This window comes from Camponotus floridanus, unplaced genomic scaffold, assembly GCF_003227725.1.
Source record: "Camponotus floridanus strain SB8 unplaced genomic scaffold, Cflo_v7.5 scaffold20, whole genome shotgun sequence".
Lineage (NCBI taxonomy): Eukaryota > Metazoa > Arthropoda > Insecta > Hymenoptera > Formicidae > Camponotus > Camponotus floridanus.
The window spans coordinates 413,161-435,889 of NW_020229326.1; the positions used below are offsets into that span (position 1 = coordinate 413,161).

Genomic DNA, 22,729 nt, shown 5'->3' on the forward strand with positions numbered 1-22,729 from the left:
TTTTTTTTTAACTGCGCACCAATATCGAATAATTTATCTCTTTCTCGCGTATCGAGTTATGCGAACAAACAGCCTTTTCTGCGATCGTATATGTGCATTATGTTTATGTCTGACATATACGTTTTTCGTGAAATCTTAGAATTACACGAAATAAATATCCGCGCGACAAGCGAAAATTTGCGTTTGGTTGGCTCAACGAATATAATTATTGCTCGGCACTTAAGCTCGGAGCTTTAAGTGGACAAAAATAATATTTTTTTTCTCTTCTTTTTAAGAAGCAATAACTATGTCACTTGTGTGCTCGATGGCATAACAGCACCGATCATATTTTCCCATTGTCGGCGTGGTTCGCCGCAATCCATCTACCTGTCCCTCGCGGCGCGTTAGGTCTTGCCATCTCGTTTTTGCTACCAATTACGTCGTCGCATTAATTTACACTGTCTATCTCTTGCATCCAATCGCGAATCAAAATTCAAGCGAGTTCGACCGGATTGTCGCGGGACAATTGCCTCATTATCGCCCGCAATTTTATCCTTTTGGATGGCAATAAGTCATTTTGCGGCGATAAGTCGCCAAAGACTTGACGAAAGATTGAACGTCGTCCCTGAATACAAACGGAAATCCAGTACACATGTCAGTGGAAACGAAAAGAATCGCTATCGTCGTGTATTTCGCGTAACTAAGCGTCGATTGTCGTCGCATGGATCGATATCTGTATCTTTTCACTTTATCCTATCATATCCGTAAAAGTGGCTGCAAACATTTTCCAACGCTCATGTCAACATTACATCATCGATCATCCTTAACTCAGGCTCGAGCTAGCAGCGCGAAAGTCACCTACTATCGAAATATCGGGTGCAATAACAGAGAGAAAGATCCAATCGAGAGCATTTAACCCGAGAGAATTATCTTTAACGAAATTTATCTTTAATTACTCTCTTTCACTCTATTCGATCCATCTCTTTGTGGCATCAAAACATTATGCACCATGATACAATTTGCCTTTAAACCTTCATCTGAACGATATGTTCGAAATTGTTCGACTCGCCAGAAAACAACAATGAAATTGACATGTTCACCGCCGCATATATCGCCAGCGGTACACGACCGGCGTGAGAAAATAAAACTTATAGTGTACCGGCGGTTTACCTGCACTTGTCGATGCGGTACAAGACATTTACAGCACCTGTCGATTGTTTACATAAAGTTTGGCCGCCGATACAAGCGTAAAACATATCGCTGACGTGAGAAATACGGCGATGCATGTGGCGGCAAACGTGCTAATTTCTCAATCGTCTTATGCAATGCAGACTTTACTCGAGAATCTATCAGGGCGATCGCGTAATTAACACGATGAGAAGATGCATCAGCTGACATCGGTTCGATATTTATAAAAAAAAATAGATTCTTGAGGAGAAAGAAGGAATTTGATGTAATCATCAACGTACCCGTAAGAGTTAGGTAGTTCATGTTTCTCACCTTACGCTTTTTCTGCTGCTATCCAACGTGCGATCGGTATCCAGGATGAGCGACGCGACGCGTTATATATATATATATATCCCTCGGGATTATCTCGTGGAATCACGTGGAGGCATCCTCCTTGCGAGCCGGCGACGACGAGCCGAGATCCCGTGACAGCGGCAACGTGAACGACGCTGTGGACACGTGACGTACATTGATACTCCACGGCATGGATCACCCACTGAGAGCACGAGAGAAAACAGATCAGTAGCAACAACGTCGAACGAGAAAGAGAAACTCAAGCACGAAAGGTACTCCAATTCGGATTGTCGAGAAAAATCGGCGACACTTTATGTATCACACTTTGCACTTGGTTCTTCGGCGAAAAATCAAAGGAGAATTAATCTCGAGATCCAGTTGGACGAGATCGTCGGATTTTTGTTGACCCTCGGCTGATTCCTTCGCGGTCAGCTGTTTCCTCCGATCCACCTCGTCGTCGCGTTCCGTTCGGCCTCTCTTTCGAACGCGCGCTCGCGCGATGTCACACACACGTGGTACGCGCAACGCGCGTCGTACCCGATAAATGGATTGCGCGGAACGAGCAGATTCTTGAGGACGACCCTTCCGCGATGACGTTTCCCCTCGACGAAGGGCAACGGCAACGATAACGACGACGATGACGGTGAGCGAAGAACTTTTTTCGCGAAGTCTGCTCCGTTGACTGTCCAGGGTCAACCGGCTGGCTCTCTGCGCGCGGCACTTTTACTCGTTGGGTACTCTCAAGGACTCGGAGGTGGCTCCTATTCCTTTCTCTTATCCTTTCGCGCGCGCGCCTTTTTTATTCCGCTAACCTTTTTAAACGCGCTTTTAATTCTGTCTCGAGTCGCGCGTCCCCCCCGTGGTGGCGGTTCTCCGACGAATGCCTTTATCGCGAATTAGCAAATTTCCCGCGCGACAGAACGGACGACGGCGACGATGCTCTCCTTCGCGAATTCAATGTCGGTAACGATCGACGGGAGAGCGGTAGAGCGGAAAGCGAGCGGCTCTCGCCACATCCGGATCGTCTTTCAGACCCGTCCTACACGGTCCGTCTGCCCTCCGCCTCTTTCTCCTCGTTCCGAGAGAGCGAGCCCTCCGACTTCCTCCGGCCTTCCTCGTCCTCGTCGTCGAACCACGCGACGGTCGCGAGGACTCCCGTCCTCCGCGCGAGAGATCCGTGTCCTCCTCCTGCGGTTTTCCCGCACACGGGTGTCGTATCGCGGTATGTTCCTCTCCTTCTCCTCCTCCTCCTCTTCTTCCTCCTCCTCTTGCCCCTTGTCTCCCTCTCCGTCTTGGTCTGTCTCTCTCTTTCTTCGCTGTCCTTTTCCCTTCCGCGTCTCCCTTTCCGTCTGTTTGTCTCCTTTCTCTTCTGCGTGTTGTAATCCCTTTTGCGAAACTTCTTGCGCCCGGACGAGGCGGCGAGGTAAAAGCGAGCGCGCTGTCGATCGCGAACCGAGAGAGAAAGAGAGAGAGAGACAGGTTAAATTCGCACGCAAATTCCGCGCCGAGTCCTTCCACCGCGGTGGTGCTACCCAGTTGACGATGACAACGGCAATAACGATAATAATTATGATGACGACGATGATGATAATGATGATGACGTTGATAAAGACCGCTCTCTCCGCTAACTCCGGAAATGGAGGGATTACCGGTGGGATATGGCAACGACGGTGACCTTGAACACTCGCGTTTCGCCCTGGACGGAGTGAAACGCGCTATTACTTTCCATCGCTCGTTCTCGCGCTGTTACCACCGCGATTATGTACCTCGCGTTTTTCGACGACAACGACGGGACACCACGCGCGCAGATACACCACCTCCGCGAGCGAGCGCGCGAGCGAAATACCGCGCGAGCGTATTTCGCGAAGCAGCGGACTAGAAAACGTCGTTACGCAATCAACGGAGAGCGCCGTCCCTCTTCTCTCTTCACCTTGTTCTTTCCCTAGCACGCCCTCTCCGACTTCCACGGATAGATCCTCCACGTCCTCCGCGGCGTTTCTCGTCAAGGGCGTCCAAGAGGCGTCCGCGATTATGCGAATCCGGACGCGCAGACACACGTATATATCACACACACACACCCGCGCGCGAGCTCTCTCTCTCTTTCTCTCTCTCTTTCTTTCTCTCTTTCTGTCTTTCTCTCCTTCTCTACTTCTGTCTCTCTTTTCCGTCTATCTTTAGGAGAAAGAACACAGAAAAGTCACCGGAGAAAGACGAGTAGAAAGAGAGAGGCAAGAGATATTCGGCTGTGCCCGCAGCTTACGAGAGGCAGGATCGGATTTTAGCGCGCGCAGCACGCGCTCCCGCGAGCTCGAGTCACGGCGGTTTCAACTTTTACTTTCAGCTCTTACACAACGCGGCCCGCTCTTGCTGATACGTAAGCGGCGAGCGTGCGGCGAGTCCTGGTCTCCGCTTAGAGGCCTCTTCTGCTTCTTCTTCCTCTTCTTCCTCTTCCTCAATTTTCTCCCCTCGCTTCTTTTTTTTCTCCTTTTCTCCTCCCGCTGCTCCTTTCTCACTTCCTTATGTCTCTTCTCGACAAGCGTCAATCATCACAGGACCAAATCGAACTTTCGAAAGACAGCGGCTAAGTCTTGACACGCAAGCTGGAACTGTCAAAAGGCTTTCGTACACCTTTCTCGAGTCTCTTCCCTCTTGGATGTGTCCGATCGAGAAGCACGTGTGCTGGCGAAAACACGTGCGAGTAATCACGTGTCACACGGGTAGTATTTTCAAATATGTCACGCGCAAAAATGTTGAGGATGACAACATGACGAGGTGCTGTCTGAAAGGGTCCACGGTGAAAAGTCGCTTTGATCACAAGTGACGGTAAGAGATCCGAACGAGTTGATCCTGCGGGATATTTCAAGAGGAGAAGACGTCGCAGCACGTGTCCCCATGCAACAAGGTGCGAGGATGCTTGTTGTCGGTTTTCGTGATGGTCTGTAACTCACTTCCGCGCTCGCACAAGCGGTGACACTCTCGATTAGAACGACGTATGTTTTCTGCAAGTCTGTTTACTGTAACTCTTTCTCTCTCTCTCTCTCTCTTTTTTTTCTCTCTCTCTCTCTCTCTCTCTGTCTTTCTCTCTCTTTCTCTCTCTCTCTCTCTTTTCTCTGTCCACCTCCCTCTTTTTTTAATCTCTCTCTCTCTCTCTCTCTTTCTCTCTCTCTTTCTCTCTTTCTCTCTCTTTCGCTCCTCTTGTCAGAAGACTTCTTCAGGGAGAGAGGGTTCTCTTCCGGTCTCCGCGGTGTGTCTCACTGCTCTTCGCTCCGTCGTAACTTTTGCGCAAAGCCGGGACCCTCTCTCACTCTCTCTCTACCTCTCTCTTTCTCTCAATCAATCTCTCTTTCTCTCTCTTTCTTTCTCTCTCCCGCTCTCACTCTCCCCCTCGCTCGCGCTCCCTCTTTCTCTGTCTGGTCCTAGGTAAGCGCGAAGAGAGGTAGAGTCGGATGGTCGACAGGAGGTGGCGGCGATGGTGGTGGTTGCCGGCACGTTGGTAGTGGTGGCACATCAGCGATACTCTAATGTATCCAATGAGTGCAGCGACGTGCGCCGGTAGTGGTGGTGTGGCAACGGTGACAGTGGTAGTACGAGCAGCGTGGCCGATCGGTAGTGGTAGAGAGGAGTCCAGGTGGGTCCCTTGGGCTTACGAGCAAATTCAGAAAGGGTTGAAGGTCCGTAAAGCGCGTCTCTCTCCATCGAGAACTCACTACGATATACTACGTCCAAAGAGAAGGAGGTCTTACGAGTCCGTGAGTCCGTTTGTAAAGGGATCGTAGTATTGGTTCTTCGTCGAGAACGACTCTCTCTCTCTCTCTCTCTTTCTCTCTTTTACTTTATCTTGCTCTCTCTCTCTCTCTCTGCATCCGTCTATCTCTCGTTCTTTCTTTCTCGCTCTTTCTCCCCCACTATAACGCTCCACCTACCACCACCTTCCTCCACTCTTTCTTTCCCCACTGGTGCTCTCACTATTGCATTACAAATAGCTCTCTTGCCTAGGTCTTATTGGTGAGGTGTCGCTCTTTCTCTCTCTCTCTCTCTCTTTTTCTTTCTTCTCTCTCTCTCTCTCTCTCTCTCTCCCTCTATACATGTATATATATATATATATATATATATGTATGTATGTATGTATGTATGTATGTATGTATGTATGTATATATAAAACATACGAGCAATCACATGTGTGTACGCGTGTGGTTTACGTGCGCTGTCAGAATGCACAGACGCGTGTGTCACGATAAGAGCATACTCTCTGGTCTCTGTCCGTTTTATTAGAGCATGATTCTCTATTGTCGTCTCTCTCTCTTTCCTTTTTTCTTTCTCTTTCTTTCTTTCCTTTTCTCTCGTACTCTTTCATCTATTCCGACTCACTCTCTTCCCCTTAGTCTTAATTCTCTCAGATTCCAACTCTTTATCTTTTTCTCCATTTCGCTTTATAATGCGCGTGAAATATACGCACACTAGGCTGAATATGTACCGTGGTCTACGTACCGTGTCCCTGTCTTTATCATGCAGAATCATCGAAATACAGACGCTCTTTGTCGCCGCAATAGTGTAATATAAGTGCCTATATGTATAATATGTAAGAAAGCAGCCAGAGAAAATCAGAAAAAGAGAGAGAGAGAGAGAGAGAGAGAGAGAAAATGCTACAAGGATTACTTCGCGATCTCGGCACTTCTTCCTAGTCCCTCGTGCGTCCTTCACAACTTCCTGACACGTTCCTTCCACCATATCTCCGTCCGTTCTTTCTCTTTCGCACGTTTCTTTCCTTTCCTCTTCGGGCTGACCTGCAATTTCTACTCCGCCCTTTTATCCCTTCCGTTTTTTACATCCCTTGCTTTTCTTTCATTTTTTTTTCTTCCTTCAATTCATCATTCTGGTGCAAACTCCATACTGTATCCATACAATTTCTTACTCCGCCTTCTCATTCCGTCCATCTTTTCTGCTTCTATACATCCTTTTTTTCTTCCAGCTCAGCATTGGTGAGGTATTGCCCCTCCTACGATCATGCTTCCTTTTCTCTCTGCCATTTTTCTATTCTACTATTATAACGCTTTAAACAGAGTCTTCTTTCTTTAATGCCGACTCATCGATCTACATTCTATTCACATTTTTCTTTTTATATTAACTCGCAATATATTGTTTTGCATCTCTTCTATTGTATCTTTGAATTGATTATTCGCCATCTTCGAATGTAATCTGCTAAATTATTAAATCTGAAAATTAAAATTTTATTCTTACTCTTTTAATTAAAGATTGCAGCATTTTACTTCAGATGAAACGCAAGATAATTTAGATATGTGAAGATTGAAAATAAAAGTAGTCTAACAAATCGTATGAATGAAACTCTCCTTCTTTTTACTTTTTCTATTCTCTTATAACTTGCATTGTCCTTGCAGCTTTTGCACGCCAGAATCAAAAGAACCGGCGCATTATTTTCAAGCGTTCGCGAAACAACAGGTCGATCATTTTATCAGTCTGGCTTTTCCTTTCTCTCGCCCTTTTTCATGCAACACTTCCGTCCATTCTTTCCTTCTTTCTTTTTCTACCTTCCTCTCTCTTTTTCGAAAAATACACAGACGCCGCGGATCTCTTTCTCATCAAGAATTATATCGACATGCTGGTCGCTGGTTGCGACGGTGTTTTACGAGCAATCGATCGCAAAATGCTTGAACGATTCGACGGTAAACACGGCCGGTTTAATGTCCGTTACCTCGCCTGGAAACGTGGAGTTTCGTTCGATCGGCGAACACGTAGTTCGCAATCAAACGTAGAGCCAAGAATCGAAACCGGTATAATTTCGGTAAAGTCAAAGATTTCGATGCTGCAGGCGCACGAAAAACAATCTCCGCGCTTGCATTTATCGGCATCGAGAAATGAAGTCGGCGCGATATTGCAATTTCAATTCTAGCTCTCGACATCGTATTCTTAATTTACACGTGTAAGTAATTAAAGCACACATTACGAGGCTCAATTATCAATCGCTAGGTATGACAAACACGATTACGTGAAAACATCATGTTGAAGAGCGAGACGGGAGCATGTACGTGCATTAATAAATGCGCTGCTTCATTATTTTATGTAACAAAGCCGTCATTGAAGTCGCGCGATTGTCTTTAGTCTTTTAAAATGAGAGTCGCGACGGGGTCAGCTGAAAAGTGCGTTACGCAAGTCGACTGAGGGACAGAAATATGCGACGTTTGTTAACGAAAATCGCGCTAATTGTTCGAGTGCCAGTCGTAGATTCGTTTTTTTAGCGGGAAATTTGCGCCGACAGTGCTTTATAATTCTCGATCTAACGAGCTCCATTTTTCTCCGCCATCGTGATGGATTGTCATCGACGATCGACGAGTCTGTGACACGCATGATGATTGCAGCAACGCGACCGACGGCTATACTTAGCGCGCCAGACGAATCTCGTTCGAGGGCCGCGTGGAAAGGAGGTCGTGGAACAGCTGATGCAGCGAGTCTGGTGTGACGGCGCCTTTACCTTCTCACTCTTCCTCCTTCCCGCCTTCCGCGTCTTCATCCGTACAAGACAGCTGGCGAAATGACGCCCTAATCGCAAAATTTATTTCATTTTTTTTTAAATCTTTATCCACGTCATACTTTAATGATACATTTGCAAAATGTCCGACATCATGTCGTGAATAATTATAATTTTATTTTAATTAGTTTTTTAGTTTTATAATGTCTGCACACAAGTCTCTGTTAAGTATATATAAATTACGTGTAACGAGTTTAAATTATTTAACGGCAAACGATATAATAAACATACAAGAATGTATTAGTGAGTGATTATTTTGGTAAAAATAATGTTTGACCGCGTGGAGAAATTTTATACAATTGTGAAATTCAAAAGTACGTAAATATCAATGTAAGACAATTAAAATAAGATATGTAGATGTATCTTTTCTTTTGTGAAATATTTCATTTGCTATAATCAATTCGGTTGTTGTCGATTCTAATAATAAATATTCGCCAATCTGGGAGATTTACCCTTTTCGTAAAACCGTGAAAAATGTCAACTGCTCAACCAATCATTTAATCGATGAGAAATCCGTGACCTTTTGTGGGCAAATATAGACTTACGAGCGAGTAATATCCCTCGTATACAGATTCCTCGAGATTAGCACGCCCGCTATCGACGATTAATCGATGTTTTTGCACGCTATATCCGTTTTCGCGGAAATAAAACCTCGACGGTGTACGTTCGAAATGAAAAAAAAAAAAAATAATGAATATTGTTAGCGCGCGGAATGATTTATCGGTGAATAAATTACATCGAGTCGTGTTGATTCAAATCGTATCAGAGCGAAGGCGTATTATTTCCGGAAGAAGCGCCGCGTTTCTCACGCGTAAATATTTGCACACCGCTATCACTCGTGTGACATATCAATTGCGTATAATTATCACGCGCGCGCGCTTGTTTGATTGTCGCGAATCCGGCCCGTCGATTTATCCGACGACGATCGATGATGACCGACCGTTTGCGCCCTATTTATTTATTTATGATGCGGTCTAATTTACAATTGCAGAGTACGCGAGAGAAGGCCAAGCGACGTTGCGTAATCGTTGTAGGGAGCACGCGGCTGCTGTTTATCATTATGCGCGAAAAAGAGGAGAAAGAAGGAGAGTGAGAAAGAGAGAGAGGAGGGAATCGCAAGGTCCTCCTCCTCTCGGTGTCTCGGCACACATGCAATTAAACACTTTGCTCTTTCCACCGTTCCCGCCTTCGTAACGTGTTTACGCTTTCGAGATTCTAAGCCTTTTTAAAACGTGATTATACGCTTACGATCGTTCCCTTTCTGAAATTTTTCTTCAATCTGTTATATCCCGTCTATTAGAATTTATCCCAATTTAATTATTTTTTATTAAAATTTTTCAATTAAAATAAATATTTAAACATATATCTTACACAAGTATTTAAATATTTATGTGTATGTGTATATATGTGTATCAATAAATTTGTCAAAACGTTAAAAATATTAATTAATTATAAAATATCAGTTTAATCAATATTTTATTCTTTATGACAATATCGCAATTTTGCAAATCATAATGGCTTGATATTTTTCGACGATTTTTCGATTATCTCCAATTTCCTTATCATAATCTAAAATATATATAAGCATTCTTAATTCAATGATTCATGCATAATTATAATTAGATACAGTTGTCTAATTCGCTGGTTTTATTATTACAAATTTGTCATTCGAAATGAAACCAGAACACTGTTATCACAGTGTTATCACGAAAATATAAATATCTAGTTCTTTTTCTCGTTTCCGCAAATTAAGTATTGCCGCTGAACGCGTCGGAAGCAGAAATTAATGACGCGAGACGATATTTGAAAGCAGAACAATTTACTCCCCGATCTTTCTCTCGTGAGACAATTTCACCCTTCCTCCCGATACTACTTCCAATTCCGCTCCCTTCTCTTTATCTCAGCCCTTCTTATTAATCTTTTTTTTTTTACTCTCTTTCTCTCTCCTCCGGTTCTTTCTAACTGCCCTCGTTGGACGAAGCGGTCGACGATTGTACTTGCACCTTTCTCACAGTGCGACGCAGGTTCGGTCATCCCTTCTTTCCGCGTCCCTTTCACTCGGGCCAACGAGCGAGAGAGAGAGGGCGAGTGAATCTCTCGGAGAAAGAGAGGTCGCGCGAAAGACGCGAAGGGAGAGGAAGCAGCAGCGAAGAACGTTGAAGAGATAGCCGGGACGATGAGGGCGAGGGTGCGGGAAGAGGAGGAGACGGAAAGAGAAGGAGCGAGAGATCCAGTTTGCACGTGTGTAGGTTTAGATCCTCCGAAGTTGGTCTCGCGCGCATTTCGAGATGGGATTCGTTTTATTGCGAATCCGGTTTGTGCTTCCCGCGTTTGCACGACGAGCTAGCACGGCTAAGAGCGCCGAAGGGTGAGCGAGGAAGGGGAGGAGGGGAGAGAGAGAGTTGCGGGAAAAGGAAAGGGCCGCGTGTAGCTCGTGGGGAGGGAACCTTCTTTCTTTCATTCCGCCAACGCCACGCTCCCGCCCTTTCCCCCCTTTCCCCTCTTCCTCGTCCTTTCTCCTCTTGTTCTATTAGTTGTTGCTGCGCGTTGCTGCTGAAGCCGCCGCCACTGCTGCTGCTGCTGCTGCTGCTGCTGCTGCTGCTGCTGCTGCTGCTGCTGCTGCTACCGGCTGTCGGTCGGCTCGCCCGTCACACGAGAGATAGTGGTGGTGCAGTTGATGGAAGTGACGAAGGTGGAGGTGGTGCCCAGTTTCAAGGTTGCCACCTCACACTCGCGCGAATTACGCACGTTAACTAGGCGTACTACGCCTCGCTCTTGTATAAAGCGATCGGGAATAAAATATCGAAGCTCTGCACCGAAATCTTCCCTGGATCTTCGAAAAATAAAGAAAGGATTATTTTTAAACAAACGAAATAATCAGTGCATTTTATACCATATTTCTTTCATATTAAATAATAATTTAATAATTAATTTTCTCCGAATTAAGAAATATGAAAATCTCTTAATAATATCATCGACAATATTCTTATTATTGACCACAATTAATTAGCTAAGCTCTGTCTTTCTGTATACGTATGCATCTTTTGCAAAATGTCACTCCGGAAATATACCCAGGTATTATGCTATTTGACGTAGCAATTATATGACTTTGTTGTGCACGGTAAAAGAAAAAAATACACACGTGTCGGACGATCGATAATCGGACGAAAGGATTCATGGACGTCCCGGAGCGCAGCGCACTTTTGTCGCACGACGCCTTAATGAAAGGCGGTAACATCTTTTCGCGGAAAGATACGAGTGGATTCTAAAATAAGAACGAGGTTGCACGGGCGTGTGTGCTCGTCATTAGCATTGATAGACACTTATTTACGCGCTGCGTCGTTAAGCGATCGGGAATCCACGTCTTGCGATTTCCGCGGCAGCCTCGAGTTGACGGAAATCATTGAAAGTCGCGGCATCATCGGAGAAAATCTCGCTCGCAAATATTTTATAATTTTTTTTCGAAGTTGTAGAAGAAACAGAGAGAGAGAGAGAGAGGAAGAAAAGTCTTTATTTATAAAATTATTCCTATTAAATCGACTTAACTTGAAGAAACACGCTCGATGAAGTCATCTCTGCGCAAAGGAGATAATCCGACTTCATTGCCGTCCTGCTTTCACGAAGTGAAAAGATACGGCCGTTAAGCGACCGAGGAGCGTCTCGGAACTATTCGCGTAATGATTACAAGATGGGCACATCTATTTATGCACATATTTGCGCGTCTTGCAAAATATCAGCATGCCGAGTTCGTTCGCCGAGCGAATGTATGGCTTTGGGTCGCGACAAACGCTTCTCTTTGTAACGTTCCTCCACCGCGGCATCGGCTGTCCATTGACAAGGCAATCAGTCACGTAAACAACGTAACAAAAATTAGCAAACTACTTGTCCTCTTTAACATTTAACAAATTAAATGGCAGAGATGTGACTAAATAAATGAGAAAATTATTATACGAATTGAATTAAAAATTAAATCACTTTAAATTAAAATTGCTCCGAAATTTTTACATCCCTTTACATTATCCTTAAACAGCTTATTAATTACTTAATAAAATTAATATTCGAAACTCATGAAAAAGCGTGAAATTTGAAAATAAATTCTTCTTTTTTTTTATTATTTATAAATTATTTATAAAATAAAGTGAAAAGTAATATTCATTTCTCTCGCCGAGAATGAGAATATATTAATATTCTTTATATTATATTATTACTCAAGAATTTCCTCACGCCCCAGTTTGGTACCCCGATGCCTTAGACAATTGAAAACGTGCGAAACTGGTTGCGTAAGCCTGACATCGTTATGCCGTTTTATTAAGTGTGCAAGAGAGACGTGTCGCTCGTACATGCACGCCTTATCGCGGATCTGTTCTTGTTTCAGTCAATAAAAACCCTCCGCTAATCGCTCGTCGCAAAGATTTTAATTACCTTGAAGAATCCCGCTTGCATCTCGAAGCGACGACGAGAGGCGCGGACCCATAGCCTGTCGCTCGACGTCGCATTTGACGTTTCCATCGGCGATTCCCCGCCGACGATATTCGCGATCGACGATCGCTAGTCCGTAATTCTCACGTAAACGAAGAAAATGCGATTGTGCTATAACAGAGCGTAGTAATGGCTCCCGGACTGATGTCATGCGGCAACCTTCCGCTTCGCACGTAGCAGTTGACAGAAATACGCTAGCGTGTCCGCTCCCGAGCTCTCCCGTTGGTCGAAATAGAATCGAAGCATGCGAGAATTTTCTCGCTCCGGAAGGTATTTCGCACAAAAGCGCAATCGTAAACATGCTCCTTGCCAAGAAATATATTCCGACCGACTTTATGGAACCCATCGTCGCAAAGATTAGCGTTTCCTGCAATTTTTCTGCGTAGAGATTCAAGCGTTTTTCAAAGTGCGATTCACTCGGAGAGCTATCTTAAGTAACACAAGTCGCTGTAATAAATAATAAATTAAATATGGAGAAAATTTGCAATTCTATATCGTTGAGTAAAGTTAACATTGATACATTCGCGACAATTCTTTGCTTTCCTGTTCCTCTCTGCAACGTTACAAGTAACTTTTTCGAGTAACCACTTGACTTTAAATAAATTTATAGAGAATTTAATCCAATAATTAATATTTAGTGCTTATTATCGGATCCTGGTGAAACTTGTAATCTAGTGGACGATGACAAGAGATGCTCCGTCTCTTTTATCTCGACAAATTAGATTAATTTTTTCGTCAAACGTTTCTTTCCGGATCTCTCTTTTTTTTCTACCTTTGCTCCGAATCAAATTATCGGAGGATGTAGAGCTAATGTGTCCTGGATGAAACGAATATATGAAAATTGTATCAGATTGATAAAGCGCATCGCGCTAATTATTAATGCGACTCGAAAGTGAAAGGCGAGTTGCGCGATCGCGAAAGTTTTCGCGAAACGACTCGCGCTGACGGAGCACGGATCGTGACGAATCTGCGCGTTGGCGACGAACGATAAGGTCTCTTTTCCACGTACGTGGCCAGATAATAAGCCGCGAGACCTCGACTTTCCAAAGAAGAATACGCGCTCGCTCGCGCGCACGGCCGCACGCGCGCCTCGCCGTAAAAGAAAAATAGGAAAAAAACAACGACGAGGTTGCATAAGAGGTCGTCTTTCTGAAACGACAGTTGTCGTACCGCCGATGGAAACGGTTAGAGGCGTTGACGCAATCACGCGGCATCGGTCGGAGTCGATGCATCCAAGTGACAAGGATCGACGAGAGGCACGAGCGAATGCCGGCGTTTGTACGAGCATCGCAAAATTATTTCTACCATAATTTGTCGTCCGTTCATTTCTTTGCTAATCGTTAATTGCAAGCGGGACGCGAAGAGAATAGGACGTATCTCAAATATGCGACAATAGAAGCTCTCTCTCCTCCTCCTCCTCCTCTCTCTCTCTCTCATTAAATACTATTATATATATATATATATAGAAGCAATTATATAAATTATATATTTATAATATATTTATAATATATTTATAAATATATAATTCATATAATTGATTCTTTTTATATATAAAAATTTATTTATATATACAAATATATAATTTCAATAGAGAGATGGAACACGTAGATAGGAATGATCGCAGCGAAATGTCATTCAATTGAATTATACAGCGGCGGCTCACGTAACCGATTAGATTCTCACAATTCACGCAAATTCGCATCGTGTCACAGATTGATTCACGGTCATTTTCAACTGCGTTGTTCGCATATCTCGGCTTTCTTCTCTCTAATCGCTTTCTTGTCGTCATGCACGATTATTTTTACGTATTTTAGACGACGCAATCGCGACAATATTTTTGTGACGACACACTTCTCATCCATATGCTTATATATGCTCTGCTGTATCCAATCGCAATTTCCCGTGATAACGAGTTATTGTGTTTACCGCTCTTATCTCATTTTTACATTTCTAGAAAGCGTTTCTTCGAAAGCGTGTAAACTGTTGGTGCGATTAATCGACAATAGAAGCAATCGATGTATCGAGAAAACTGCGCTTTTGAAAAAACGCGGTCGAGAAATTTCAGAGGAATATTTTAAGAATTTTTTTCTCTCTTGTAGCGAGGAGAAAGATATATGTGCCGCTAGAAAAATATAACACGCTCTTACGCTTGTCGATTCCACGTGTTTTACGATCAAGCGCGTTGTCGATTACAGAGATAAAGAGATATTTACCCGATTTCTCTCTCTCTCTCTCTTAAATGTGTTGTAATCATCATCGCGACACGTGGGAAATCCGCTATCGATTATTATTGATAGAATGCATACTCGAGATTAGAGACGGAATCGTGCTTTCCTCAATAGAACTAGGCGCTAATTGTTGATATTTTGAGAGCAGCCGGCGATAAAACGCTCGCCACGATAAATCGATCATGCACACACACACACACAAATACAACCTTCTGTTACCTTGACTCGACGCATACACGCATACGCGATTAAACGCTCGATGCGCACCTTCCCGCGCGTTTTTCTGCGCGATCCGCCTGCCTGATCTTTTTCGCCCCGTTTTCGAGCGCAGCAGACGCAACGTTGCATTCACGCATCATTATGTAATGCTATAACGTTATGCGAGCGTTTCGCGTTCTCGATGCCTTGCACCGTTGCGGTCTCAAGGTCCCCACATTGTTATTTGTACGTCGCGTTAACGCGTCCCGATGCGGTCCAGGGACGTGACACCTCGCGCGAAAATCTCGCCATGCGTCGCGGACGCGCTCGTGCGAAAAAAATTTCACTCATACTTGCACAGGTGCATGTGCGAGATTTAAACGTCAACCAGATTTGCATTAATTCATAAAGCTTATATACATATACATACATACACATTTATACAAACAGACACAATATATTAGTTTTATGAAATGATGCAAATTAGATTGGCATTTAAATTCAAGCAATATTTGCTCAGTAGAAGTGTTTAATGGAATAATTTCCCCTGAAACCATTTTATCAACAATCGTTTTGTAATTCGAAACTGACTATATTGATATCTCTAGATTTCAAATCAAGATTGGATCTTGAACGATAAAAAATAGTATCTGGAACATCAAATTAAAATTACAAAATTCTAGAATGCACGTCGGTCTCCTCTATAGTTTTCTTCATAAGTGGAAGTACAAAAGATATAAATAAAAATAAAATTAAAGATTCTATTTAATGTTTATAAAGATGTCTAAAGGCAGATTTTTAGAAATCTTTCCATAAAAGTTTTTGTAGACGCCTTCTTCTTACTAATATGAATCATATTTATACGTCACGTTGCGATCCTTCAAATTATCTTTGAACGGATTAGAGTCGAAAAGAGATATCTCTCTTCTTCATTTAGAAATTTTCTCTTTTTCGATCAATGTGTGAGATTATTTCACAAGAGGCTGAAGGAAATGCTCCAATAAAAAGCCGGGAATAAAAAAACTTTGAATGAAAAAAAATATTAACAGAATAGGATACAATTTCGAGAAAATCTTTTGTCGTAAGGTCACCCTTTTTTCTTTCACAATATACGACTATTTCTATTCCAGTTTTTGATTTAACTACTCTATTTTTTCCTTCTTTTTGCAATCATAAAAATTAAATTTCTGTTGGCATAGATACTGACAATCGGTTTCGAAATTTTCATTTCCGTTTATTATAGCTCATAAATATTTGTTCTTTGACCGTATTTATACACTTGGTTAAACTATTCTAAAATGTCACACATATTGTGACGTAATCTAATTATTTATGTTTTAAATATGAATTGAATTTTATTATTTTCAAATATAAACGGAAATGAAAATTATATTTTTGAAATAAAAATAATTTCATATTATTATTTCTATTGTAAATATCATATAGCGATATTTTAAAATAAATATGGATATAAATATGGATATAATATGGATATAAATTTAAAAAAATATATAAATATACAATACATTTTGTTAAAATAGTTTCTCTTATTTTATTCTTTCTATTATTTTATTGCTTCTGAAACAATATTATTGGTCTGTCCTTATATCATTTTTCTCTTTTTCTATTTTAATAAATTAAAATATCTTTTTCTCAATTTATATCTCAATGTATAATTGAAAAAGATTTTTTATATATATAGATATATGCAATATTTGTTCTAGATCGTTCATATAAATTGAACCCTGATCTAACGATTTAAAGAGATAAGTACACCTTCTGATTATTATTATTATCTTACCGCGGAAACACTAATTTGGAGACGAGAATTTTACAGATAAATCGTTGAGGGAAAAGAAAAATACTTCATATCCCGCTTTATACAACAACAAGGGAGAGGAAACGGATAATCTGTTGATATTACCAACGAAAGGGAGACGCGGTGGATAGAGAAAGAGAGGACGGCGCGTGTGCATGCGAAAGAGCTGAAGCGAGCGATACGGGGAGTGAAAGAGAGAGAGAGGGAAGAGCCGAGATCACGAGGACGCAGAGAGCTCCAGGGGGGCGGCGGTACCAATAGGCGCAGGAAGAGGTGATGGGGGTCCAAGGGGGGGCAGGGGGGAGGGGGGAGGAAGGGGAGACGCGCATGATACGAACCAAAGGCGTACGCGCACGCCTCTGATAAGGTCTTATCGTGTGAAAGCACCGTGGCCTACTTACACTCGGTGCGCACTTATATGCGTCACTAATGCCCGCGCGAGCATTCATGCACGCACGCACGCACGCACGCACGCAGCGCAATCGGCGTGTGTGTACTACACGCGCGTCGCACGACGCGCGTCCGCCGCATTGAAGCGCGAGGGCGAGCACGCGTGAACGTTGAACGCTCGTTCGAGAATTTTCTCGATTTTTTTTTTTCCTTCGCTCTTTTATCGCGCTCTCACCGGCCTCTTCTCACTCGAGAGGCCATCTTGCCAATGTTGTTTTGTCGACGCTCGCAAAGTGCATACGCGATGGATGGAAGATGAAGAGGGACGCCGGCCTTGGATGCGTGATAGAATGATTGTTTGACATTCTCTGCAAAATAATCGGGAAATATTGTAATAGGTGACGATAGAAATTTATCAGAGGGAAACTGTCAAAGTATAGGTATTTCGGAAAATTCAAACGCGGCGTCCTCGAAGAGCATTTTCGAAAGCCTGTGTTTTTCAAAATCTCGCGCCAATCATGTAGAATATTTCTCTCATTAGTGTCTCAATACATGAAATACCTCGCATCGCTTTTTTAAATATATAATACAGACTCTACGCTCTTTTTTCCAGATATTTGCTTGTTCTTTTACGAAAATGCCATATTTACACATACATAAATTACGCGAGTTTCAAATATGTAAATAAATTACGAAATTGTTGTTTACATAACTGAAATTTTTATAAATAACCGATTGGAGAACCGAGAAACAAAATGGAGTACAAAACACGGACGATGCGACGATACTACTTGACCTCCGTAATACATCTTGCCTTATAATACGCATCTTGGTACCTGTAAATTTCGTGGAAAATTTCTCTGGACACGCATTTCTACAAGGATGAACCGATTGTCCTTATTTTTAAAAGAAAAAAATTAAGGATTTTTAGAAAATTGAATGGAACATAATGGTTGACAATGATTTGCAAACAAAAGAATGCTGATGACAGATAAATGTCTCATAATGAAATATGCGGAAGTAACTCTGTATATAGAGAAATATAATAAAAGGCAGGCACACGTACTAAAGAAGAAAAGTAAGAAAAATTGGCAATAATTTTTCTTTCCTTTTTTTGGAAATTTTAAAGATTTTTCGCTTTTAATAGAAAACCTTGTCTAATCATTGCCAATTTAAATAAAATACAAACTGTATATGGTTAGAAAAAGAAAGAAAGATATTAACAATTTTAAAAGGTAAATTCTACAATATTTACATAAAATAAAATATGAAAGAATAAATGATTGTTTTATGTCATACACGCGCGCACGATAAATATTGATGAAATATTGGCGTACATTAAGCGCGAAAAATGTCGAGAAAATAGTTTTTTAATCTCACTACAAACATGAAATGATATCGGCAATACTTATCGAGACACGGCAGTAATATTTCGCGCGTCGCTTAACGCTTTTACATTAAGTAGTGATAAGAGAAACGTGAGCAAAATCTATGGTAATTTCTTTATTTGCCTTATGTGCCTGCTAGTAAATATGTAAATTCGAAGCGTGCGAAATGACTGGTTTGTGACTATTTCCGTTACGAATTGTAGTCAAGATCAAACCTTGAAGGAAAAAAATACAATGTACAAAGAGTGACGCAGTTTCTTCTGTCTCTCTCTTTCTCTCTCTCTCTTTCTTTCTATTCGGGACTAAAGATGGAGTTTGAAAATTTATCAAAAATTTTGTCGAAAATTATCGTGGAATGGCATCTAACGTCTTTTCAATCGTGGCGCCTCATGTCTGACAATGCATGTTATCGCTCCACGCGTGTCAAGCTAAACGAACTTTCGGTAACACGTGGAGAATAGGGACGATCCGTGGGGGAGGGACAGATGCAACACACGCGCGTGCACATATGCGTGTATACGACTTGGTCATTGCGAAATTGGGTCATTCGGAAATTGAAACGCCCGTGTGTGTGGATAACTGCGCCTGAAGTCACGTTGATAAGGAGAAGATGTGAAATAATCGCAGATACTTATCGTCCCTTTACGAATCAACGTGGCACCCATGAGCAATTTTCCTGGGCATCGCCAGAAACAAGAGAATGACTGATGGATTTCGGCGTCGCTGATCTAATTTTTTGGATCTTTCCGCTGTATCGATCATCTCTCTTGTTTTTAACGATGTAGTTAAAGATACAGCATATATACTGAATTCAGATCGCGAGATAAAAGGATTATAGATAGAGGCATTCTCATAGCATGCGTTATATATGTACAGATCTAGTTTAAAACTTGAGTGGTTCTATAAATATAATTGTTACATATAGTGTATGCGTGCATTTCTCCATAAATAATATTTGTTTTTTAATTAAAATAGTTGTAATTTTGCATGCAGTTTTTTTTAAATTATCTCTATAAAAAATTTATATTTTATATAATATATTTATAAAATTTATATTTTATATAATATATATAATATATTTTTTGATATTGTATTATATATAATACAGTTACATTATATATATTATGTATAAATATATACATATATTATGTATAAATATATATACATATATATATATATATATATATATGTATGTATAATTTATATGTATAATTTATTATATATATAATCTATTTTTTTATTATAAATGATAAAAATTTGTTTGCGTGAGAAAAATCTATTCATAATGTTTTATTATAATAAAAATATTAATATATATATATACATGTATCTATTTATAATAAAAAAGATAACAAATGAGATTATAAATATATTATTTATCGCATATATATATATATATATATATATATATATATATATAATTAATATTTTAATAAATAAATTTTATTCAATCTTGTTAGCCTTATTTAATCTTAAATGTACTTTCTATTTTTGTTCACAGTTCCATTGCTCCTGTAGTGCAACGTCCTATATCACTGTACGTGTTTTATCTAGTTTTATATTATCTTTTGTCTCAACCGTCGCCCCGTAACTAGTCATGTTTCATCATAATAATAACCTCGAGACGATGAAAAGTCGAATGACATCTGAATAAGTTACCTCGACATGATTTCAAACGTTTCGTTTCAAATTAGAATTCAATGATTATCGAGGTATCAATAGAAACAAAATGTAAAAAATATTAGATTTCTATTATTGTTTTGTTCGGAAGCACAAATTTTATTTTACTTATTACATTTTAAGCAAAAACGTTTCTGAACCTTTGTTGATTAATGAAAACCAAAATTTATACAAATAATTTGTTAGTGTTAACAAAACATTAAATTTGCTCTCGCGTTAAAAAATATTTAAACAACGTAATTATAAGCAGCACAATTTTCATAAAATTTATACTGATTGTATAATCAAGTATAAATGTTATCTTAAATATAAGTAAAGAGTTTTATTTTCTATTCACGTTTAAATTGCAATTAAAAAATACAAAGAGAAAAAATCTAACAAGTTTACAAAACTCCGAGAGCGGACATTTTTTGTCAATTATAAGTAATTAAGAATTTTTAGTTTTGTGAGTCATGATGTGATCTTATTACCAAAGATTCGCATTAAATCATCAACACGTGCTGTCATAAACGACGGAAACGAGAAAAGAGTTACACATGCATTTTTCGAGTCTTAACACAATAAAGTTACAGCCTTGAAGACACAGAGGAAACATAAGAGAGAGAGAGAGAGAAGCATAGATACCTAAAAAATCCAAACTACCCGAAACTAAAATACTGTAAAATATAACTTGTAAAATATAACTTCAGCCAATCTCTCTTTCTCTTTCTCTTCTCTTCCTTTCTTTCTCTAAATATAATTAATGCAAAAGTAATAAATATTAAATAATTCAAAAGAAATAATTGTATCAAAATTTTAAAAACTAAAATGTAATTGCTCTCCACTCTTATCAATTAACTTATATAATGTTCTTGTTTCATCAGAAAATATATTACTGTATTTTAATAGAAAATATATTACTGTATTTTAATAGAAAAATTATAAAATACATTGAAATAAATATATATCGCAGCAATTTTAAATATCTTTAATTATAAATATATTAAATATATTTATTTTATAATTTTAAATAGATAAAAGAAATAAATTTCTAAAAGGTAAATTTTAAAATGTGTAATATATCTATATGTTATCATTATACCATAATTCACAACATCCTTGAAATATTAAGATATAAATATATATCTTTAATGATATATATCATTCATGCATTCGTTTTTTTATTTTTTTATAGCGAATCTGTCTCTTTGTTAAGTCGCACTATATTTACAACGATGGATATGTAAAAAAATGATAGTAAATCACTCATTTTATGTACGCATTATGCCCAAGAATGCAGAGGGTTTTTCCAGAAAAACTAGGAAACTATTCGCATACTTTTTAGTAGGGTAAAAAGAACCAAGGATGAAAGGACAAAAAGATAAAATTAATTTCATGAAACTGTATCATCCGTGAAAAGCTTTCGGCATTTTCAAACATCCTCGGCAAAAAAGACGGTAAAGATGAACATAAGTATCATTGAGAATCTTTATCTCTCTCTGTCCTCCAAAAACCGACTAACAGAAACAACCATTTGGCATTATGCGGCATTTACGAGAACATTTACGAGCGGTTGCTATTGGTCAACGTCCGAATTATGAGATTTTTTTCTAATTCGGCCAACCCTCTCGCCGATTCTCTTCCGTGTTTTCTTTTCTCTGATTCCGTCTAAAATAAGTTTAGGAAGTCTTTCTGTTGTATCCCAAGAATTCTATTTCTATTCTTCCATTTTCTCTTCTCTTTTTTTTCTTCTCTTCCTCTATCCATCCATCCTGTTCAAGAAGATTGTTATATATTAACTAGTACAATTTTCACTCGCACGTTTCCTGGCTCTTTGCTTTAGTTAGTTTTTCTAATAATTTTTTGCGAGTCAACCAGCTGAGACAAAGGACCAACGGCGAAGATTTCTCTTATCCTTGAGTCAAAAATGGATAGAAATTGTTTTTAATGTGTGTAATACGCGTGCACATTGTAAGGGCACCGCAGCACGACATTAGAAAAAGCGAGAACCGAGTTATTGCATCGTATCCATCAGATATAAATTAGAGCAGTGAAATCGGGTATGCCATTCGACCCTGTGCTAAATTTGACGAAACGATTTTATCTCTCTCACCCTGTGGAATGTTGGAATATGAGAGAAAATGTAGCTCTTAGAAATTATTTGTCGCGCGAAGAAAAATCTTGAACATATGTATTAATACCAAACAAAAAAATAAAAATAAAGAAAAATAATTTTCTTGATTTATTCATATCTATTATAAATTTAGCTCCTCTTTTTTACAGCAATTTATAATATCTTTAAATAAAAGGAATTTGGGGAGAGATACTCTGCCTAAGCCTCCCTATATTTTTTTTCATATTTAACATCTCTATCGATTTAACATCACGCGGAAGTATCATTTTTCATCACCGCGAAGTGCTATTTGCTTACTTAACAATTACTTTTGCGCGAGAAGAGTCTCGGGCGTCCACATCGCGCGGAGGATCTAGTTGCTCCTACCTCTTTATCTCCTGGCAGTGAAAT

General features: G+C 40.1%; 1 protein-coding gene across 4 annotated transcripts in view; it reads right to left on the reverse strand.

The window, feature by feature from the left end:
• LOC105250575 (transcription factor Ken 2) overlaps nucleotides 1-5,340 on the reverse strand; it is a 32,478-nt gene extending 27,138 nt beyond the window's left edge. For 3 of the 4 annotated variants that reach the window (XM_025408309.1, XM_025408306.1, XM_025408305.1), the window contains exon 1: nucleotides 1,480-5,340. The gene's annotated coding sequence lies outside the window, so the exon portion shown is untranslated. The remainder of the gene's footprint in view (nucleotides 1-1,479) is intronic. The other variant, XM_025408308.1, reaches the window with a different exon arrangement.
• Nucleotides 5,341-22,729: the final 17,389 nt, after the last annotated feature.